General features: G+C 44.2%; 1 protein-coding gene across 1 annotated transcript in view; it reads left to right on the forward strand.

Annotated features, from left to right (window-relative positions):
• The window catches only part of LOC122797057 (protein SSXT-like), a 1,137,981-nt gene that overhangs the window by 539,717 nt on the left and 581,665 nt on the right, over nucleotides 1-16,599 (forward strand). The gene's annotated exons all lie outside the window — the stretch shown is intronic.

Consider the following 16,599-nt stretch of genomic DNA (forward strand, 5'->3'; position numbering starts at 1 on the left):
TTGTGCTGTCGATGTTTAATCAGTTTCGTTAAAGGCATCTGTATTAGGAGTAGTTTCAGGTTAGTTGCATGGCTTTGAACACAGTTTTAACAACAGTTTCAGCTCTAGACTGTGAAATGCTGTAGTGATTGGTCAGCAGTATGTTATTAATTTATAACAGAATGTTACAGTACTGTTACTCGGCATACCATAACTTAATCACTGTTGCAGTAGCAATTTGGGTTTATCCTTTCTGCATTGGTCAGCTTCTCAAAGCTTCGGGTGCTTTTTTATGTGCTCAATGTAAAAGGCAGAGCATTTCATGCCTATTAAGAAGGCAGGATCCCTGAAAACATGTTAGGAAACGGAGCACTCTCTCTCTCTCTTTATAGATATATGTGTGTATAGATACATAATGTATCTATATACATATATATAGAGCTATCTTGTGTATATATATATATATAGCTGTTTTATATATATATATATATATATATATATATATATATATATATATATATATATATATATATATATAGCCATCTTATATATATAGCCACCTTATATATATATATATATATATATATATATATATATATATATCGCTGTTTTATATATATGTATGTATATATATATATATATATATATATAATGTCTATGAAGTATTAGAAAATAAAAACTCAGTAACCTAAGAGAACCATGGAGGTCTCTCTTCTCTGTAAAATGGTAATATGAAGTATTTTCATCTGCATAATAACTAAGACTTCATCAGTATAAAAATCATGCGATGCAACCCATTATTTAAAGCCAAGAATCCATGTGATCTTAAAAAAAAAAATCATGTAACCTAATAGTCACCATTCAAATATCACCACCAAAGTTTAAACAGAATCCTTCCGAGTACAAAAATGTGTTAAGTAATACCCATTACTTTGGCATAACTTAGCATACATTTTTCAATGTACATTTAACCGAAATGTATTCATTCAGACTGGGCCTCTGAGTTGAATTTAAGCTTAACTGCCAAGTAAGTTCTTAGGGAGGTAATTTGGAAAATCAGTTTGAAATCTAAGTGTCTGACTAATCTTTTCCGAAATGTAAAAAAATCTTAAGTTTGTGTTTTACATAATGTCTTGCCTCTGTTTTATACCATTATAGTGCTGGTAAATTCCATCTCTTATCTGACATTTAGTCTTCCCTATATAAAATGCATCACAAGATGTTCTTCGTGTTTCACTGTTGCAGTCATTACACTTGGGTTATCCTGCTGGCAGGCTACCCTCAGTCAGCCTGAATTCCAAAGTCTAGGTCCGGCCTCGGTTGCTGTCGCCTCTTCCCTGACGTCAGTGCGCCAGGGGTATAAAAGATGTAGCCGACGCCATTTTCTTCAGTCTTTCTTGCCGCGCAGTGCCCGAAGCAGCAGCAGCTCGCAAGTGCCGGTCGGCAGACTCCTGAGATTTTCGTTCGAATTTCAGATCCGAAGTCTTCATTAAAAGCCAAGTACCCCATTGGGGAAAACTTTTTTCTTACTCCAGACTGATGTCAGAAAAAGTTAATTGTATTTCTTGTGTGAAGCAAATACCTCATAAGGATTTTCATTCTTACTGTATTCCTTGCCTAGGCCCTGACCACGAAGTTGCTAGTTGTCGGTTTTGTGCTAGGTTTAACCAGCGCACTATTAAGCGTCGGTACGATTTTGCATTTCACTATTTTGGCAGAAGATTTAATTACACGATGCAGTTGGATAGCCATCCGACTACCGGAATTCACAAGAAACACAAAGAAAAATAAAAGGACAGGCATCCGAGGTCTAAAACCGATGACGAGGCTTCCTTTAAGCCAGTCCCCGGTTCTCAGTGAGGTGCTTTCGCAACCCCTGACGCCCGCTACTTTGGACCCGCAGGCTGCTACAGACTCGCACTTGGAGTCGCCTAGGCCGCTGGAAGCTCAAGGTATTGGACCTTCGGAGACTATTCCCTCAGTTGGGTCCGGAGCCGCTGAGCAGGCATCGGCATCTGAGGGTGGTTTCAGACCTACTCAGTTGTACATTAAAGCGACTCCAGCTACAAAGGCAAAGACTAAAGCACCTTTAAAGACAAAGAAACAAGTACAACAGTCTCATGGTCAGGCCACCATGCCCAAAAAACAGATGCTCAAAATGGCCGAAGACTTAATCACTTTGATCAGAGGTTCCCATCCCCCTCCTGATAAGAGGCCTAGGCAAGAGACAGAATATGAATCTTCAGATCAGGTTTCCATTTCATCTGATCAGGAATACTCTCTCCCTCCTTATGAGGATTCTGATGCTGAAGAATCTATCCGCTCAGCCTCTCCTCCTGAGGATTACTCTTTTGGGGAAACCTTGCATACCATGAGGGAACATATCAATTGGGAGAGCCAAGATTATTCAGAATCTAAGAAAAGGCTCAGAGACTTCCTTTTACTCCCACAACACAGGCCCCTAGCTATTCTACCTGTTAGACATTGTAGATGTGTTTTCAGAGTCCAGTCTGACCCCTGACTCCTTACCTCCAGCTCCTGTTAAGCCGGACAGGTACTACAGGGTGCCTGACTCGCATAAATTCCTTTTCAAAAACCCTGCTGCTGACCGAGAAACTATCTTTCAGGGTCCCAAAGGGGTCAAGGCATCCACTGCAAAAAACCCTACTCCCTCAGACAGGGATTCTAGGGCATTGGACAGATGAGGGAAGACAATTTACACCTCTGCTACCTTGGTTATAAGGGCTTTAAATTGTCAGTTTCATATGCTCAAATATCAGCAATATATTATGTCACTGCTTAAACAGAAAATGTTGGTAAATTCTGAATGTGCAGAAAACAAAGAAATGCAGGATTTATTGCTTGCAGCGGAGCAAGTTGGAAAGCATACTTTGCAATGTGGTTTTGATTCTTTGGAGGCCTCCTGCAGGGCTGCTGTTATGGGTTCTGTCATCAGGAGGCATGCTTGGTTAAAGGAACAAAATCTGCCCGATTGTGTCAAAGCAAAGTTATTAGATGCTCCATTACAGCATGGTACCTTGTTTTGTGTTAAAGCAGAGGAGGTTTTAAAGAAAATGGAGGACAAAGCTAAATCTATGCAAACAGTTAAGGATTTCTTACAGGTACAGCCTCCAAGATTTAGCAGACACTGGCTTACAAAGAATTGGTCCTTTACAGTGTGAGACAAGCCACAAAGGGGCAGATACAGACGCCAAAGAGGCAGATCCCAGCCCCAAGGTTCGTACAGATCTAAACAGTGGGGTGCTTCTACCTCCAAAAGTGGAGAAGACAAATCACAGCCATACAGGAAACGGTCCCAATGACTTCCCCCTGCCTGCACCAGGCACTTGTCTTCTGGCAGCAACTTTAGGGGGAAAACTAGCACTTTTTTTTCAAAATTGGCACATAACCCAGGACAAATGGGTCCTAGATATAGTGCCACAAGGCTACAAGTTTCACTTCCATACCCTGTCAAGGACAAACTGTTGGCTAGACCTGCCAAAACATCAATGGGCAGAGGCACAAGAACAAGTCTCATCCCTCATGGACTTAAGGGCCATTTAACAAGTACCAGAGCAAGAGCAGGGACAAGGATTTTATTCAACACTGTTCTTGGTACCAAGAAAGGACAAGACCTGGAGACCAATACTGGACCTATCTATTCTAAACGCATATCTGGATATACTAAAATTCAAAATGTTGACTCTACAGCAGCTTCTGCCCATGCTGGGCAAGAAGGCTTGGCTTGTGACTTTAGACCTAAAAGAGGCATACCTGCATGTCCCAATCAGACAAACATGCAGAAGATACCTCAGATTCGAAGCTGGCTCAATGCACTACCAATTCTCTGCACTGCCCTTTGGCTTATCTACTGCACCCAGGGTCTTCACAAAGTGCCTGGCACCAGTAATTGCATTCTGCAGACAGAGGAATACAAATATATCCTTACTTGGACGACTGCCCCGTTCAAGCAGAGAACAAGGACATTCTACTACAGCATCTGGCGTTTGTAAATAGATTTCTAACAGGCCTAGGGTACACAGTCAATAAAAATAAGTCAAAACTAGTACTCTCTCAAGAGATAATATTCCTGGGTGCAAGCTTAAATACAACTGCCCAGATGGCTTATCTCAAGCCAGACAAACAAAGGCAACTGACTACATATTTCAAACTGTTGGCAACAAAGGCCCAGTTATCTGCAAGAAAATTTCTGCAGGCTTTGGGCTTCATGGCATCCTGCATTCTACTAATTCCATATGCGAGACTGCATATGAGGAAATTTCAGTGGTGCCTAAAAAGTGTTTGGGCTCAACATTGCCACAGCCTGGAAACAATAATTACGCTCATTCCCTGCCTGCAACAGGAGTTTCGATGGTGGGCGAAGGCTTGTCACCAGAACAAGGGACAGCCATTCACTTTACCCCCAGTCAGGCAGACATTAACAACGGATGCCTAAGATTATGCCTGGGGGCCCACATGGCAGGAAGATGTATTCAAGGCACATGGTCCGCAAACCAAATGCATCTACATATCAATCAGAAAGAGATGCTAGCTGTTCAGAATGCCCTGACAGCCTTCAAGGACCTACTTCATCCGGGACAACTACTGGTAAAGACAGACAACACCACGGTCATGTGGTATATAAACAAGCAGGGAGGCACTCATTCTTACCCCCTTTGCAGACTAGCCATGACTTTGTGGGACACAGCATTGACTTACCAAGTACATCTGCAGGCACAATTCCTGCCAGGAAAGATAAATACTCTGGCAGACGAACTAAGCAGAAACCTCATGGATCTCCACGAGTGGAAATTGGATCCACAAGTCTTCAGCATGATAACAAGGAAATGTGGATGCCTGGATATAGATCTATTTGCCTCTCTTCACAACTACCACCTAAAAAGATTCTGCACTTATCACAGACAAGCATGGAAAGTGGACGCCCTATCTTTCAGCTGAAAAGCTTAGCAGTATATGCCTTTTCTCCACTGCCTCTCCTCCCCAATGTACTCCTAAAGGTCAGGCAAGAGAAGCCAAAGATGATACTGATCGCCCCAGACTGGCCCTGCCAGTACTGGTATCCAATCCTAAGGAACTTGTCTCATTGCCCGGCTTGGACCTTGCCTCAAATACCTCATCTACTGTCCCAACAAGACAATCATATCCTGCACAGCCAACTTGAGACCTTAAATCTGACAGCATGGCGGATAATGTAGTCATACAAAACGCTCCTCTCACTAAAGCTGTGATTTATGTCATTTTGAAGGCCAGAAGGCTTAGTACCAGAAAATCGTACGCTGGAAAATGGAAGAGATTCTGTGCCTGGAACCAGGCACAAGGAATTGACACAGCTGTACCAAATATTCCTCAGATTTTGCAGTACTTAACTGAGATGCTGGACAAAGGCCTATCCTTCTCATCAATTAAAATTCATGCCTCTGCCATTTCGGCTCATTACAATACAGAGCCACCAATCTTTTCACATCCTTTAAGGCAGTACCTCAGAGGAGCCAAAAACTTAAGGCCTCCAAGGAGATCACCAATACCTGCATGGGACCTCAATTATGTCTTGGAAAAACTCACCCTCCCTCCTTTTGAGCCAGCCGCTACAGCTGATATAATGTTTTTATCTTGGAAAACAGCTCTGCTCCTAGCAATAACCTCTGCAAGACGAGTCTCTGAGCTACAGGCACTCATGGCTGTGGAACCTTTTATCATTTTTTATCCAGACAGGGTTTCTCTGAGGACAAACCCGACATTTATGCCTAAGGTAGTGTCCCAGTGTGGCCCTTAACCAAACTATTCATCTGCCTACCTTTTATCCAAACCCACAGAATAAGGGGGAGAGAATTCTGCATTCTTTGGACATACACAGCTACGCTTCTACTTGAACAGAACCAAAGCTTTCAGAAAGACAGAGCAACTACTAGTGGCATATGCTGCAGGATCACAAGGAAAAGCTATCTCAAAGCAGACTATTTCAAAGTGGATAGGCCACTGAATTTGTTTCTGCTATTCACAACATGGCAAGCCAGTGCCTAAGGGCATTAGGCCACATTCAACTAGATCAGCAGCCACTTCAGCAGCCTTCCTCAGGGGAGTACCAACCAAAGACATTTTAGAGGCTGCTACCTGGAGTTCAGTGCACACCTTTGCAAAGCACTATCATTTACCACTCTACTCTAAATCCAGGGCAGGCTTTGCCACTGCTGTTCTGCAGGGCCTCATAGCCACTCCTAATGCTATTTAGCTCCAGCCTCCCAACCATAGCTTTTGGGATTCAACCCAAGTGTAATGACTGCAACAGTGAAACACGAAGAACATAGTACAGTTGTGTACACTTACCGTAAATGTAGATGTTAGAGTGTATTCACTGTTGCAGTCTAGTTTACACACCCACTATGCTCCATATCTTTGCTGGAACTTATCTGCACTTCTCTAATCTATACAACCCATGTGGTGTATTTGCTTGTAGATGAAGGTGTAATATATTTTGGTGCATGCATGTTTTATTGGCATATTTTTAGCCTACCCTTTTGGGGGACACCTGACATGTGGGGCAAGAAAAACTGAAGAAAATGGCATCGGCTGCATCTTTTATACCCCTGACGCACTGACGTCAGGGAAGAGGCGACAGCAGCCGATGCCAGACCTAGACTTTGGAATTCAGGCCGACTGAGGGTAGCCTGCCAGCAGGATAACCCAAGTGCAATGACTGCAACAGTGAATACACTCAAACATCTACATTTATGGTGAGTGTACACAACTGTACTATTCGCAGCTCTCAATATAAACAACTCATAACATCACAATGTGAATTACCCTTACTTCCTATAATTTTTTAGGTTACCCTGCAGCAGTGATAGGACCATGATTAATAAATTTACACTGTTTGCATGAGCCACATACAGCCATCCTTTCCCGTTTTGATTAATCATAACCAGCTGCTGTCCATATATGCCTCTCAAATTTTTCCTTAATATTAGGACATTGTTTACCAGAAATTTAGGTTTAATACCCAAAATGCCACCAATAGGATTAGCTTTAATCACTATTTCCCAGTGCTTTACTAAAATCTTTCATCTGGAAAAACTTTTTACTATAATGCTTAATCAATTAATTAGGCTCAATGGATAGCCAGCTGTCTCACAGACTGGTCCAAGGAAGTTATTATTGAAGAGTCCACTCCACTCCCCTTTGGCATCTGTTTTGTCACTGACTAAGGGGGGAAAAAAAGTGGATGTTCATCGTGCATACAGCTGCAGTCATAACAGATTGGTTCTCCTGCAGTCAGGCGGGTCCTCGGTCGGCCGAATTCCAAAGTCTAGGTTTGGCGTCGGTTGTCGTCGCTTTCTTTCCTGACGTCAGTGCGACAGGGGTATGTAAGTCCCAGCCGACGCCATTTTCTTCAGTCTTTTTTGCCGCGTGGTGCCCGAAGCAGAAGCAGTTTGCAAGTGCCGGTCGGCCAGCTCCTGAAATTACGAAAATTTGGAAACCGAAGTCTTCTTTAAAGCTAAGTACCCCGTTGGGGAAACTTTTCTTGCCTCAGACCGATGTCAGACAAAGTTAACAATTGTATTTCTTGTGGGAAGCAAATACCGCATAAGGATTTCCATTCCCTCTGTATACCTTGTTTAGGCCCAGACCACGACGTCTCGGGCTGTCGCTTTTGTGCTACTTTCAATAAACGCACTGTTAAGCATCGGGCGGAGTTCGCCCAGCACTTTTTTGGTAAAGCTTTTGATTATAAAATGTCGTCAGAGACTCCGACTACCGTTTTGTCCAAAAAACGCAAGGACAAAGACCGACACGCGAGGTCTGCGGCCTCCACCGACACCACGCCAAAACCGGCTACACGTGGTCCGGTTCTCAGCGAGGCGCCTACGCAGCCCCTGACTACTGACGACACTTCTCTGGCGGTGTCTTCTGTAACCGAGACCGCAGGTATCTTGGCCCATACCCTGACTACAGCTACCGAAGCCACTGTGAGTGTTGAGCCTCTTAATGTGGACAGGTCCACTTCCACCCATGGTGTCTTCAGACCCTCATCTTCCTTTTCCATAAAGGCCTTTACTAAGTCCAAATCAGCCATGCATCCCAAGAGGCCTGTTGCACAGGGCCCATCTCCAGGCCCCATGCCTAAAAAGCAGATGCTCAAAATGGCTGAGGATTTAATTACTCTTATCAGGGGTTCCCAACCCCCTCCGGTCAAGCGACCCAGAGTGGAGGAAGATTCTCTCTCTTCTGACCAGGGCTCCATTATTTCAGAACATTCTGATTAAGAGGAGCACTCGTACTCTCCCTTTGAAGATTCTGATGCAGAGCAGTCCATTCCTTCTGTATCTCCCCCAGAGGATTTTTCTTTCGGGGAAACATTGCTTACCTTGAGGGAACACTTCCATTGGGAAGGCCAAGATTTTTCAGATTCCAAGAAAAGACTTAGGGAATTTCTTTTGCTACCTCAGCACAGACCTCTGGCGATACCTCCTGTCCTGGACATACTTGATGATGTTTACTCGGAGGCTTGCCTTAATCTGGATTCCCTGCCTCCTGCCCCAGTCAAGCCTGATAGGTACTACAGAGTTCCTAACTCACACCAATTTCTTTACAAAAGCCATAATGCTGACCCTGAAACCATTTCTCAAGGCCCCAAAGGAATGAAGGCCTCTACTGCTAAGAACCCATTACCTTCCGAAAGAGAGTCTAGATCCTTAGAAAGGTGGGGAAAAAAGGTATATACCTCGGCCACCCTAGCCATGAGGGCCTAAATTGTCAGTTCCATATGCTTAAATATCAGCAGTTTCTGTTATCACAATTAAGGAATAAAATGTCACAACCTGAACAACCAGATTTGAAGGAAGTTGCAGGATATGATGCATAGTGCAGAACAAGTGGGTAAACGCACATTACAATGTGGCTATGATGCTCTAGAGGCCTCAAGTAGAGCTTCTGTTACAGGATCAGTCATTCGTAGACATGCCTGGCTTAGGGAACAACATGTTAAAGCTAAACTACTAGATGCTCCTTTACAAAAGGATGTATTATTTGGTACTAATGCTGAGGAGATACTACGGAAAATGGAAGAAAAAGCTAAATCTATGCAAACTGTCAAAGCCTTTCTACAGGTACAACCACCACGTTTTAGCAGAAATTGGCCTTCAAAAAACTGGTCCTTTCCAGCCACGGACAAGCCCCAAAGAGGTAGATACAGGCGCACAAGGGGCAAAGGACTATCTCAAAGATCATATAGAGGCAGACAATGGCAAACTCCAGCACCAAGAGGTGGCGAAGACAGTGCACAACAATACAGGAAACAAACCCAATGACTTTCTCCTTTGCATGCCAAGCAAGTCTCAGCTGGCAGCACCCTTGGGAGGAAAACTGACATTATTTTCAAAAAATTGGCATATTATCACAACAGACAAATGGATCCTGGACATTATAAACAGAGGCTACAGATTTCATTTTCACACACTTCAAAAAATGAGAGGCATGCCGAACCTGCCACACAATCAAAGGGCAGAGGCTCAAATACAAATTTCAAAGCTCATGGACATGAAAGCTATTCAAGAGGTACCACCTACTCACGAACAAGGTCAAGGTTTTTATTCCAGACTATTCCTGGTACCAAGGAAGGGAACCGATTGGAGACCCATTTTGGACCTATCCATCCTAAACACATTTCTACTCGTACCAAAATTCAAGATGCTCACCTTACAGCAGCTTCTTCCCATGCTGGGCAAGGAGTCTTGGCTGGTAACATTGGAGCTCAAGGAGGCATACCTGCATGTCCCAATCAGACAAAACTGCAGAAGATACCTCAGATTTCTTGCAGGTTCAATCCACTATCAATTCTCTGCATTGCCCTTTGGCTTATCTACTGCGCCCAGAGTATTCACGAAATGCCTGGCATCAGTAATTGCCTACTGCAGACTTCAAGGGATACAAATTTACCCTTATTTGGACGATTGCCTGATCCAAGCGGACAGCAAACACATACTTCTGGAACATCTGGCTTATGTAACATGGTTATTGAATTCTCTGGGATACACAGTCAACAAAGAAATCCAGGCTAACACCATCTCAGAAAATAATTTTCCTGGGTGCCAACTTGGACACACACACCCAGATGGCCTATCTTACGCCAGAAAAACAGGGGCAACTAACTCAGTACTTCAAAATACTAGCAAATTGTACCAGGCTAACTGCAAGGAAAATCCTGCAGGCTCTGGTCTTCATGGCATCTTGCATTCTTCTAATCCCATGTGCAAAGTTGCATATGAGGAAACTTCAATGGTACCTAAAAAACCTATGGTCTCAACACAGCCACAGTTTGGAAACAATAATACCACTAATCCCATGTTTGCAAAAGGAATTTCTATGGTGGGCCCAAGCATGCCAAACAAACATAGGTCTACCATTCTGCAAGCCTCAAGCAAATCAAGTCGTCACAACAGACGCTTCAGACTACGCTGGGGGGCACACATGACAGACAGGTGCATTCAGGGCAAATGGTCCCAAAAGGAAAAGCACCTTCACATCAATCAAAAGGAAATGCTAGCAGTGATAAATGCAATTACAGCTTTCAAGGACCTCCTGCATCCAGGGCAATTATTGATAAGAACAGACAACACCACAGTAATGTGGTACATAAACAAGGAGGAACACATTCATACCCCCTGTGCAGGCTGGCCATGTCACTTTGGAACTTGGCTCTGGAATGGCAAATCGAACTTCAAGCACAGTACCTGCCAGGTTTGGAAAACACGCTGGCAGACAGTCTAAGCAGAAATATGACAGACCCGCACGAATGGAAGTTGCATCCTCAAGTGTTTACAAAGATAATCCAAGCATGGGGAAGGCCAGACATAAATCTCTTTGCCTCCCACAGGAATCATCAATTGACAAAATTCTGCTCAAGGACATTCCATTCAAAGGCCTGGAGAGTGGACGCCCTTTCTTTCAGTTGGGCAGCACGGACAGTTTACGCCTTCCCACCTTTGCCTCTTCTGCTCAAAGTGCTCTTGAAAGCAAGAGCAGACAGACCGAAGATGATACTGATCGCTCCAGACTGGCCAAGACAACACTGGTACCCACTCCTGAGGAGCCCAACACATTCTCCTCCCTGGACCCTACCTCTAATGCCTCTTCTACTGACTCAGCACAGCTACAAAACTCTTCACAGTCAGCTGAAAACACTCAATCTGGCTGCATGGAAAATTCCTTAACACCACAACAGACCCTACTCTCCAAGGAGGTGCAGGATGTCATTTTGGAGGCCAGAAGGCCATCTACTAGAAAGGCTTACTCCGCAAAATGGAAACGGTTTTGCACTTGGAATGAGAAAAAAGGCCAGGATCCTAGAAAACTGAATTTACCTCACATATTACAGTATCTAGCTGAGCTGTTGAACAGTGGACTTTCATTTTCCTCCATCAAAATCCATGCCTCAGCCATTTCTGCTGAATACAACACTGATCCACCATTATTCTCCCACCCACTCTTAAGACAGTTCCTCAGAGGGGCTAAGAATATAAGACCTCCAAGGAAACCACCAATACCAGCCTGGGATCTTAATTACATTCTAGAAAAATTAACATTGCCTCCCTTTGAACCAGCTGCCTCAGCAGATTTGCAATATTTGTCCTGGAAAACAGCTTTCCTTCTGGCCATTACCTCAGCTCGTAGGGTTTCAGAACTACAAGCCCTCATGGCTGTGCAGCCCTTTCTCATCTTCCATCAGGACAGGGTTTCCCTACGAACCAACCCGTCATTTATGCCTAAGGTAGTATCCAGGGTAGCTTTAAATCAGGCCATACACTTAACTACCTTTTACCCCAATCCTCAAAACAAAGGGGAAAGGCTGCTACATTCCTTAGACATCCATAGACAGCTACGTTATTTGGACAGAACAAAGCCTTTCAGGAAATCAGAACAACTCTTTGTGTCCTATGCTGTAGGAGCTCAAGCTAAGCCAATTTCCAAACAGACTATTTCAAAATGGATAGGCCACTGCATACGGTTTTGTTACTCCTTTCATGGTAAATCTGTACCTGCAGGCATCAGACCCCACTCCACAAGGGCCACAGCTACCTCTGCAGCCTTCCTCAGAGGAGTCCCTACCAAAGATATTTTGGAGGCAGCCACTTGGAGTTCTGTGCATACCTTCACTAAACACTACCACCTACCTTTATACTCCAAAACTAGAGCAGGCTTTGCCACTGCTGTGTTGCAGTGCATTCTGGCTCCTCCCAGTTCCACCTAGTGCCTACCACCCTGTGCGTAGCTTTGGGATTCTACCCATCTGTTATGACTGCAGCTGTATGCACGATGAACATAGTACAGTTTTGTACCTACCAGAAATGTAGATGTTCGAGTGCTAATACAGCTGCAGTCCAGGTTTCCCTCCCTCCTTCCCCTCTGGGTACAGACCTAGTGGCTAACTCCTCATCTCACAACTTGATTGGGTTATCCTTCTCTGGTGTATTTGCTTGCAACTACTGGTTTATGATTATATTGCAATGCATGATTATATATATATCTATATATATATATTTTTATATATTTTGCCTTCCTTCTGGGGGCACCTGACATCTGGGGCAAGAAAGACTGAAGAAAATGGCGTCGGCTGTGTCTTGTATACCCCTGTCGCACTGACGTCAGGAAAGAAAGTGACGACAACCGACGCCGGACCTAGACTTTGGAATTCGGCCGACCGAGGACCCGCCTGACGGCAGGAGAACCCATCTGTTATGACTGCAGCTGTATTAGCACTCGAACATTTACATTTATGGTAGGTACAATACTGTACTTTCTCCCTGGGCTTCCCTACAGACACGGAGGGCATGGCTATCCATTGGTCTTTGGTGGCTGGGGAAAAATATGGGTGATCTGAGGAACAATGATTGGCCACAGCAGAATCACCCACCAGTGGCTAAGACGAAGAAGTTGCTGGATAAACCCTAAAAGACTCCTTAGTGAGTTTTCTTCTTTTATGCTGGCGAAGGTAATACTACGGAGACCAATTGCTACTCCATAGGTAAGCTGATAGGAAGGCCAGTAGTGTAGCCCATAAGACTCATTAAGAATGAAGAAAGAACTAGTAGTTCTGAGGCAGGTATTATACCACTAAATGTTCCTCACAATGCACAGTGTCCTTTCTGAAACAAGTACAGTATAAAATAAGTTAGATTTTTAGTAATAGAATAAACATTTCCTTGTTAAAAATATTCACAGAAGGCACCACCAGCACACAACTGTTGGTGTAACGGACAGATGTCCTTCCATATCACTGTTGCAGTATTCTTCTCCTCAGCAAGGATAGCCCAACATCCAGCTAGTATACCATAGCCTTCACCTCTTATAGTTACCATGTCACATGTTTGCTCCCTGTGCATGACATAGGGTGTAAGGGTGCCGTATAGATGCAGATACTTGGAACTTCTTTGTCACAAGTCTGAACTCCATTATCTAACGTTGGTCTGAACACCCTTTTGCTGTGATGGTCACCTTGCCATGTTTTCAGATGAGTGCCCCGTTGAGGTTTTTTTTTCTTCCTTTTATTATTGTTGCTGCTGTTGTGTTCATATCATCAAAAAATGGGAAATGTCAGTGTGATAGGCAGATTCCCCATAAAGACCACCATGGCCAGTGTCTTATTTTTTTTTTTTGCCTGGGTGCTTCCGACGATCATATGCAAATGTTCTTCGTGTTTCACTGTTGCAGTCATCACACTTGGGTTATCTACCTCTAGGTAGCCCTCAGTCTGTTATCTGCCTGCAGGCAGCCCTCAGTCGGCCCGAATACCAGAGTCTTGGGATTTCTGTGTTTGATGCTGTCGCTTCCTGCATGACGTCAGGGGTGTAAAACATGCAGCCGACGCCATTACATCAGCTTTTCTTGCTGTTTGGACCCCGGAGCAGAAGCAGTTCGCAAGTGCCGGTCGGCCGCCTCCTGAAATGTTCATTTTTCAAGTTTCAGTCCTGAAGTCTTCTAAACGAAAAGTACCCCGTTGGGGATCATTTTTTCTTGCTCTAACCAATGTCAGAAAAAAATAATTGTCTTGCCTGTGGAAAGCAAATACCTCAGAGATTTTAATTCTTACTCCATCACGTGTTTAGGTCCAGACCACGACATTCCTCATTGGTTTTGTGCCCTGTTCAACGCCCAAACTATTCGTCGTCAGGCTGTTTTTGTCGCTAAATTATTTTGCTCTCGTTTTCCGAAATGGCTTCGATAAGCCAGCCGACTACCTATTTTCCAAAATAACGTAAGCATAAAGATAGAGAAGACCGCATAGGTCCAAAACTGCCAATGATGCTTTTGTTAAGCTAGTCGCCAGTCCGTAGGTACTCAGTGAGGTGCTTTCGCAGCCCTTGATACCCGCTTTTACAGATTCGCAGGCCTCTACTGTGACCCATTCCGAGTCCAGTGTGCCGCGAGATGCTTCTTCAACTATGGAACTTGCGGATGTTTCTACCTTGAATGGGTACTGAGCCGCTGTGCAGGCACCAGCTTCTGAGGGTGTATTCAGGCCTTCCGAGCATATTAAACCAACTATTTCATTTCAAACCAAAATCACCAAATTTCTCAGTCCCAGAGTTCGCCCTATGCCTAGGAAACCGAAGACCAAAGTGCATTCTCAGGGCCCCATGCCACAGACGCAAATACTTAGAATGGTTGAAGACCTTATTACCTTAATTAGGGGAAGCCAGCCTTCCCCCGCTAAAAGACCAAGAACCGACTTTCCTTCTGATACTTCAGATCATGAGTCCGATGACTGTGATCCTTCTGATTACCAGGACATACCTTTATCTACCTATGAGGATTCTGATGCAGAGGATTCCATTCCCTCTGCTTCCCCACCAGAGGATTTTTCTTTCAGTGAAACCATATCCTCAAAGAGCATTTCCGCTTGGAGTGCCAGGACTACCCACAGTCCAAAACGAGACTTCGGGAATTTTTAAACTTGCCTCAGCACATGCCTCTAGCTGTCCCTCCTGTTCTGGAAATTGTAGATGTCTTCATGGAATCCAGTCTTACCCTTAATACTTTGCCACCAACTCCCAGGAAACCTGACAGGTACTAGAGAGTACCTGACTCACAAATTCCTATTTAAGAATCCCACTGCATTTCCAGAGACCATGTCCCAGGGACCTAAAGGCATTAAGGCTATTGCAGCCAAAAACCCTACCCCTTCGGACAGGGATTCTAGGGCTTTGGACAGATGGGGTAAGAAGGTATACACCTCTGCTACTCTTGCCATCAGGGCTTTAAATTGCCAGTTTCTTATGTTAAAGTATCAGCAACATATTATGGAACTAATTAAACAAAAAATGATGTTGACTCCTGATTGTGCAGACCATAAAGATTTACAAGAGTTAATGCATTCTGCTAACCAAGTTGGAAAACATACTTTTGCAACGTGGGTTTGATGCCTTAAAAGCATCTTGCAGGGCTGCTGTAACTGGGTCTGTTCTTAGAAGGCATGCTTGGCTTAAGGAACAAATCTTGCCAGACAATGTCATAGCAAAATTACTAGATGCTCCATTACACCAATAACGTCTGTTTGGCACTAAAGCAGAAGTCGTCTTCAAAAAGATGGAGGAAAAAGCTAAATCTATGCAAACTGTTAAAGATTTTCTACAGGTACAGCCACCTAGATTCAGTAGGCATTGGCCTTCTAAAAACTGATCTTTCCCAGTCCCTCCCACACCACCTCAGTCCAAACCCAGGGGCAGCAGACCACCAAGACTACTGTCTCAGGGTGTGCACAGATGTAAACAATGGAGTGCTCCCACCTCAAAATAAGTGAGTAGTAAGCCATCATCCTGTGGAAAAAGTTCACAATGATTTATCCTTCATCCTTCTAAGCCTTGCCCAAGTACTTGCACCCTTAGGAGGGAAACTAGCCCTGCAAGCAAAAAACTGGGAGTACATTACCCAGGACAGATGGGTCTTGAACAATGTATCTCAGGGATACAGATTCTACTTCCACCCGCTGCCAACCCCAAGCGGATGGCCAGACCTCCCCTCAAACCAATGGGCAGAGGCCCAAAGGCAAGTACTTTCTCTTCACAGTATCAAGGCTATTCAACCTGTCCCAGCAGAGCAAAGGGGACAAGGTTTTTACTCCAGACTGATGTTCTTCACGTTTCACTGTTGCAGTCATTACATTTGGGTTATCTGCTTGCAGGTAGCCCTCAGCCGACCTGATTATCAAAGTCTTGGGGCCTGCGTCAGTTGCTGACTCTTCTTCCATGACGTCAGGTAGTCAGAGGTATAAAGCATGCAGCCGACACCATTACATCAGTCTTTCTTGCCGTGCGGTGCCCGAAGCAGTAGCAGTTCGCAAGTGCCGGTCGGCCGACTCCTGAAATTTTCATTTTCGAGTTTCAGAACCGAAGTCTTCAAAAAAGCTAAGTTCCCCATTGGGGATCCTTTTTCTTGCTCTAAACCGATGTCAATAAAAGTTAACAATTGTATTTCTTTTGGAAAGCAAATACCTGATAAAGATTTTCATTCATACTGCATTCCTTGCTTAGACCCAGGCCACGACGTCCCTCACTCTGTTTTATGCCTTCTTCAGTCCTTGTACTATTCGTCGTCTGTTCATTTTCG

The sequence above is a fragment of the Protopterus annectens genome, chromosome 3.part0 (assembly GCF_019279795.1).
Source record: "Protopterus annectens isolate FY-2018-M chromosome 3.part0, PAN1.0, whole genome shotgun sequence".
NCBI lineage: Eukaryota > Metazoa > Chordata > Ceratodontiformes > Protopteridae > Protopterus > Protopterus annectens.